The sequence below is a fragment of the Rhodamnia argentea genome, chromosome 10 (assembly GCF_020921035.1).
Source record: "Rhodamnia argentea isolate NSW1041297 chromosome 10, ASM2092103v1, whole genome shotgun sequence".
NCBI classification, from domain to species: domain Eukaryota; kingdom Viridiplantae; phylum Streptophyta; class Magnoliopsida; order Myrtales; family Myrtaceae; genus Rhodamnia; species Rhodamnia argentea.
In genome coordinates, this window is record NC_063159.1 from 3,535,975 (window position 1) to 3,543,236 (window position 7,262).

Here is a 7,262-nt window from a genome sequence, read left to right on the forward strand (position 1 = left end):
TGAAAAGGAGGATTGGAGTTTGGAGGGTCGATCCATGTTTTGGGAAAAAGGGTTTCCGCTGCGTTTTGTTTCTGGGATTTTGATCCCAGACGGGCAGCCTGTCCGCCCCCCACTCATATATTTCCATAATAATAAAAATAATGATGATAATGCGCGCCTTTTGTTTTATTTTAAGGTTTAATTGAATGTTTGACTGCCTAGTTATGTGGTCCATGAATCTACGGTTGGTCTTTACCTTTTACCTCGGAGACGTTATTGTAATAATTGTTGGATGTCCCTGGAAGTAGTGGAGGCGTTGAAGTTTTTTCTCTTGTTGGCTTCTACGGAGATTCTTTCAACGAAACTCCCACTCCCCTTAGTTTTTTAATGTTTTATTCTGAAACGTCCCTTCGATTCTGTCCTGAGGAAAATGTACTGCCGCCCCATAATGTAAACCTGTGTTTCAACCTAGTCAAATTATAAAAAAAAAAAATTTTGGGAGGTTTAGGGCGTACGTGGCAACCTATGAAAAAAATTAATTTTTTTTGGCCTTTTTAAGTGGCTTTAAAATTGCTTTTGAAATAAAATTAATGTTTTAAAAGTAAAAAATAAAGTTACGTAATTAAATAAACTTTTTACTTTAAAAGCAGTTATGGGGCAGCAATTCTACTTTGAATGAATGTACGCATGCTCTTATTTATTTGTCTAAAAACGCTTTCGAAATTATTAGTCTTTAAAAGAATTAAATGAAATTTTAGGTAGGTATCGATTCTCGGGAAGCTTTGTTTTTTTCTTTGAAGGTGGCAATTGGGTGAGTGGATAAACGGTGGGGGTGTCACTCGACCAAAGTTGCAATTATGGGCGAGCGTTAGTATTGATCAAGATGCCGCCACATGATTATGGTTTTTTTATTATAGTAAACGCCGTTTGGGATTAAAGTATAAAGCGTCGCCATAACTTAGGAAGAAGGTATCCTTAGGATGAGCAAATATGTGACCGGTGTCGTGTCGTCTGATGTTTTATTGGACCACTCCTACGGGGTTTGCTTTTTGCAATTTCTGTTCTACTTTTTCCTTTCTAGGGAAGTCGTAAATTTTGTAATCTACCTCTTCGTGGTTTGGAGCGCTACTTAGTCTCAAGTTTGAATCTCCTAATAACCTTTTCGACCTTAGCAAGATTCTAGTTTTGCTTGTGACCCGCGTCGGTATAACTTCGGGTTGGTGGCGCGAGTGATGAGGGGCTTTGCTCGGAATGCGCAAGTTAAATTGTACATTTAAATCACATGGGTCGGATCCTTTATGGCGAAGCCGAGGAAGGTAGCCGATCTTGATCACCCTTGACCCCTTTTTATCCGATCTAAGTCGAGTATATCACGTCACCGTACTTTTCTAGACGCCCAAATTCAAGAATATTAGTCTTAAATAGCCACGCACCTAGCTTATAACTTGTACCTTTCGTGACCACAACTACTAGGGGGGTGAACAAATCAGTTAAGATTTACTGTGTGTTGTGGAGTCCTCCTTCGCTTCAAGTTTGAATCTCCTAATTGCTTTTCGATCTTAGTAAAATGCTAGTTCATGTGTGTGCATTGGTTCGGCTAGCGACTAGTATTAGGAATAACATCGGCTTTGCATTTGGTGGTGCGACGAAGACAGGCCTGGCTTAAATCGAACGCTTCGATCGCGGCTCTAGATTTTTTGCGGTGATGTCTAGATAGGTTATCACTATCGATCGCCTTTCCGAATCGTGACAAAACAAAGACATATCGTTGCGTCATTGCGCCATTCTATGCAAGGTAGAAGTTATCTGCAATTTACATTGCGAGTGGCCCAAAGCGAGGAAAACGAACAGAGCGAAGGGCTGTTGCTTTCGGGGAGGATGTTCTCTTCTCATGTTGGATGGCACCTTTTGGCTGCTGGGTGGTGGAGACCGGCCACGTCTCCGGCAGCCACCGAGGCCGGGGGTGATGTGACGTGCGCACGACATGGTGGGTTGGGGGGAAGAACATGGGAAGGCGGTTCGAGGATCGTATTGTGTCGTGCTGTGTTGTGTTTTGGGGGTGACGGAGGGTGGGTCGAGTTACATCTCGTGTAGTGGGTGGCACGTTGAAAGGTGCGTGGGGCTTTGACTCGGTCACGCTCGCGCCAACTCAGAACGGCGCACGTTCTTTTGATTCCCGCTGTCCCTTTTACCCTTCGATTCTCTCTCCCCCCGAGTTTGCTTGTTCACCTTCTCATCCTCGCCGGCTCCCCTGCGGATTTTTCCCTAACTCCAATCCAACAAAGATAGAAACAAAAATGGAGAGAGTCAAAATTAGATTCCGTTTGTTACATTTGGCCAAAGTCACTGATCGATGGGTTACCCGTACTGATTGGGTATTGTTTGGAGAACTAAGCCCCGTTCACATGATATTGAGTAAGACTTCAAATTGAACGCGCATTTTGTAGTTATTTGTAAATAATGCATGTCGAAACACATGATTTGTCGCATCTGACTAAGTGCCGGGGGTGAGCAGTTGAAACCTGAAAATTACTCGTCGGAACCGGTTTTTCAATTTTTGGAATCGGAACCCGCTTCCGCATACCCCGAAGCCTACCTTGTTTTCGCCGTTTCGATTTTTTGATTTCCGGTTCAACCTTGAAACCATGCTCACCCTTTCTAATTGCTTCATATTTTGGATAGTCATCCATTTCTAAGCCTATTGTACGACATCCATTCAGTTCTAAACTTTTTAAATTGATTAATTTTGGTAAAAAATGGCTCATGTGGACATTGGTCGTCCTATGTGGTACGGACGTGGGCCGTACCAAGTGGCGCAACAGGCATAGACGATCCTTTGTAATTTTCTAAAAAATATACTGAATTTTTTTTTCTCTCTTTCATTTCATTCTTTTTCTCCATTTTGCCTACAATTGATCTTGGCGATGGCCGGGGAACCGGCCACGGATGAGGGTTGCGCTCACTCAAAGCTAGGCGGCGGGAGCGATCTTGTATCGGGAAATGAAATCTACATAATCTATGCTCTTTTTACCCGAGTGGCCTTTCTTCTTACTTGAGAAGGGGGAGGTGGGGGGTTCGAATCCCTACTTTCGGGAGAGGAGGGGGGAGAATTGGAGTGGAGACGCGTATCTGTGTACACATAGCACACACGGTGGCTTATAAAATAGAATAGAATATGACCAGATCAAAAATATAAAAAAAAAATCATATAACCTACCAAATATAACCATAAAAAAAACCTACCAAATATATGAGAGTCAACCTGCCTGATACGGACTTTTTTTTTTTGGTCGAATCTAATACTGATGTCGGCGATTGAAAAAACTGCGTTGGGTTATAAGCCACCAAACGGAGGGACGGACTCTGCTGTCAGACAACTAGTTCCACCTCCATAGGGTGGGCAAAAAGTTGGCCAAATCTGAAAATATTGACATCTAAAATTGTGTACTAATATGTATTAGTCTACATATCAATAGTTTTATATCTTGAAAAGTTTCGGATGTACCATATAAAGTATGTCACATTGCTTGAGTCGTAGAATTTGGAAAGGAGTACAATATTAACAGTAAAACTGTCAACATTACCGACTAAATGTTACGAAAACAAGCGATTGATCATCGAAATAAACACAATAAGGAAATATTTCGATATCAGATTTACATCAACACGAGGAGTGCAGTAAAAAAGTTTCATTATAAATGAAGCGATACAATTTACAATTACACTTGAGTTACTTAAACGCTTTCACTATTGTCTAGCCTCCGATTACATCCAAGACCTCGCACAATGTTTAGCGTCATAATTCATCATGCAATAATTTCTCATTATCACAAAGAAATTATACAAATTCTCCACACAAGTGTAAGCTCCTTTTTTAGACCCCCCCCAAAAAAAAGAAATAGTATAAGCTCCTTTTGGATACTATTCATAAGAACTCAGACTTCTTATCTATAGACAAGAGAAGGATCCAAAATAGAAAACATCCTTTTAGTAAACCAATTCTGATTGTTTGTTCCTGCTTGATGAAGTGGAAGGAACAATTTGAGTTCTTACTCCATTCATCAAACGATGAATCCTTAGCGACAAATAAGACATAATCAACACTATCCGAATAACGGTTAGATACAACTGCAACATCATGTGTAGACTCAACTCCAATTCTCTCACCCTTCTCGTTTTTCAACTTAAGGCAATCCCTTCTAAAATGCCCTCTCTTTCCACAACTCCAATATACAATATCAAAAGTCCTAGAATGCTTGCGTCTATTCAGATTTCCACCACTTCCATTAGGAGTTTAAGGAAATAATAATCCATGGAAGCCATTACTTGTCCTCGTCTCTCGTATGTAGGGAATGCTTTTGTTCTCTTTCGGTATAATTTTGGATAATGTATTTTCTTTGATGGAAAATTGGAAATTTGTTTTTTCTAATAGAAAAAGTCTAACAGAGTAGCCCCTCTAGAAGATGTAAGCATAAATGGTTACATCGCTACACTTATTTGACTCGATTGGGTTCATTAGCTATAGAGTTTCGACACGTTATTCACGTACAATTTAATGAACTTTTACATACTCAATAAATACACGCTTTTTAGAGTTCGAATCGAATTGTGTTACGAAATTCATATTTAAGAACCGGCGAATCTGCATAACCCGAGACGCGTACCTTGGGTGAAATATTTCATGACGACAAGGGTCATATTTTCTTTCGATCCCGCATCTAATTGATGGTTTACAAGTTATGGACATAGTAAACATGGTGGGCTTTAGCGCTCTTTTATACGTCTTGAAGCCGACTTACAGACATGTTGTCTACCCGCAGACGAAGGCGGCCCATGGATCTCTGTGGCACTCTCTAGGTGTGTTCTCGGAAGAAATGCTGGCCGCTCGATTTCAACCGTTGGATTGGAAGGGGCTCACAGGTGGATCCCACCTGATCCAAGGGTGGCTGTGGCTTTGCAGTCGGACACGCTGCACCCGGACCGTGTACCAAGAGGAGGAACGGTAGAAATAGCAAGAATGATTTTACAGAAGAGTGGCACCAGGTATGACTTATGAAATTAATTAGCTAAGGATGGGAACTTCTTAATTACTTTAAATTACGAGTTCATGATTAATACTTACTATGCACGATCGAAATCAAGGGCTGACGGCGGCGGCACTGGGACGTTCGTTGAGTATGACTTGAGGTTATGCATTACTACAGTGATGGCCGTGATGGTGTCTAATGGTCGTAAGTGTACAAGCTCCTCACTGCAGCTCCATCGGGCATCGGTTCCCCAGGATGTCATAATATCTTTCTTCCATTAAGGCTTGTGTGACATTCCGAAAATTCGACATTTGTAAGATAAATGAATTCGATAGATTTTTAACCACGAATTTCAGTCTAGTTGATAATATTAGATTTTTGAGGATTAAGAGACAATTGTTGGACGTCGCCTCATTAACCTACCAATTTATCCCATTAAGCCATTCTAAAGCCCAAACTCTATTCATTTGAGCCTAATTTCAATTTATATGAATTCGTACAGAATACTAGCTCAAATAGGCGTATAGTACTTCATACTATATTTTGTGAAATTATCAAAATACCTTTACTTTGGAAATCACCAAAATGCCCTTCTTGCATTATTAGCAAAAAAAAAGACAAGAAGCCATTATGAGAGGAAGACTTTAGTGGCAAGCCTTAATGAGAGATTCTTATCTTGAGCAAGGCTTGCACAAGAAGCTAAAAAAATAAGATGTTATCTCTTTGATCTCTCTCTCTCTCTCTCTCTCTCTCTCTCTCCCTTTCTGTTTTTTCGGCAAAACCTCCCCCATCCCGAGCACACTCGTTTTCTCGGATTTCAGTGCGCGCTTGAGAAGAAATTGCTCGTTTGAGCTCGTCCGGAGGGCGAATTGAGCTCCGTTTTCTCCTACGCGACCGTAAGATCAAGGGCTAATTGGATATGAGGGCTGATTGTCCAGAAAGTTGATAAAATTTTGTGGGTCTGAGCTGGACAGAGGCTAGTCGGTGGAGCCCGGTGCATTCGGCATCGATTCAAGTTCCGTCATTCGTTGCCGCGCCGCCACGGGTTGTCGTCGCCAAGCCATGTTCCACCCCCGAGCTCAAGCTTTCGACCGCCGTGCTGAGTTGAGAGGCTAAGAGCCGCCGAGGATTGTGGTTGTCGCGCTTGAGTCGTTGCCACCGATTGTTCGTCGTCGTCTGCCGTTATTTCTGAGTTAACCCCTAATCTCTGATTAGGTCGCTAATTACGTTTAGGGATATATTACTTTATGTTAATTGTGGGTTAGTTTGGTTAATGGTGATTGCGTTAAGTTAATTGACTACGGTTGGGTTAGTTGATTGTGGTCGGGTTAGTTAACTCTGGTTAGTTAAAGTAACCGTAGTTACTTTTAGTTAAGCGTAGTTACTTTTTGCTAACCGTAGTTACTTTTAGTTAACTATAGTTACTTTTTGCTAACCGTAGTTCCTTTTCGCTAATCATAGTTACTTTTTCTTAACTATGGTTGGGTTAGTTAACCTTTGTCGATAAGCTATCGGTTTGGACGATAAGCTATCGAAGTTTGGACGATAAGCTATCGAGATTTTAGATGATAAGCTATCGAGGTTTGAGCGATAAGCTATCGAGGTTTGGACGATAAGCTATCAAGATTTTAGGCGATAAGCTATCGAAGTTTGGATGATAAGTTGTCAAGGTTTGGACGATAAGCTATCGATTTATTATTTTAATAATATTTTTGTGTAGTTTTAATACTTGTCTTTGATTGTTCTATGCTTGAATACGTTGGGAATAACCAAATAAATTGGCTTATATAATTAATTATATTGATCGACAATTATCAAGAATGTTTGGATATGAAAGTATTGTTGCGACCCTCCTCCAGGCGAGAGTTAACGATAGGGGTGAGCATGGTTCCGGGGTAGAACCGAGAACTTGGAACCGGAACCCGTAGGATTCGGTCTAGTTCCAGGTTCTAAGGTATGCGAGGTAGGTTCCGGGTTCCAAAAATTGAGGAACCTGTTCCAACGGGCGGGTTCTAGGTTCCGGGTTCTGGAACCTGGAACCTGGAACCCGAACCCTAGATTATGAAATAAATTTTTATATTTTTTTTGGTATATGTTTTTCCACGATCATATAATATTCTATGGCATCCGATGATGAGTGTATAATTTGGAGCCAAACAAATTTTTAGGTTTCGAGTTCTAAAAAATGATAAACGTGTTCCAATGGATTGGTTTCAATTTCTAAATGTAACATGTACAGAGTCTAAAATCACTCAC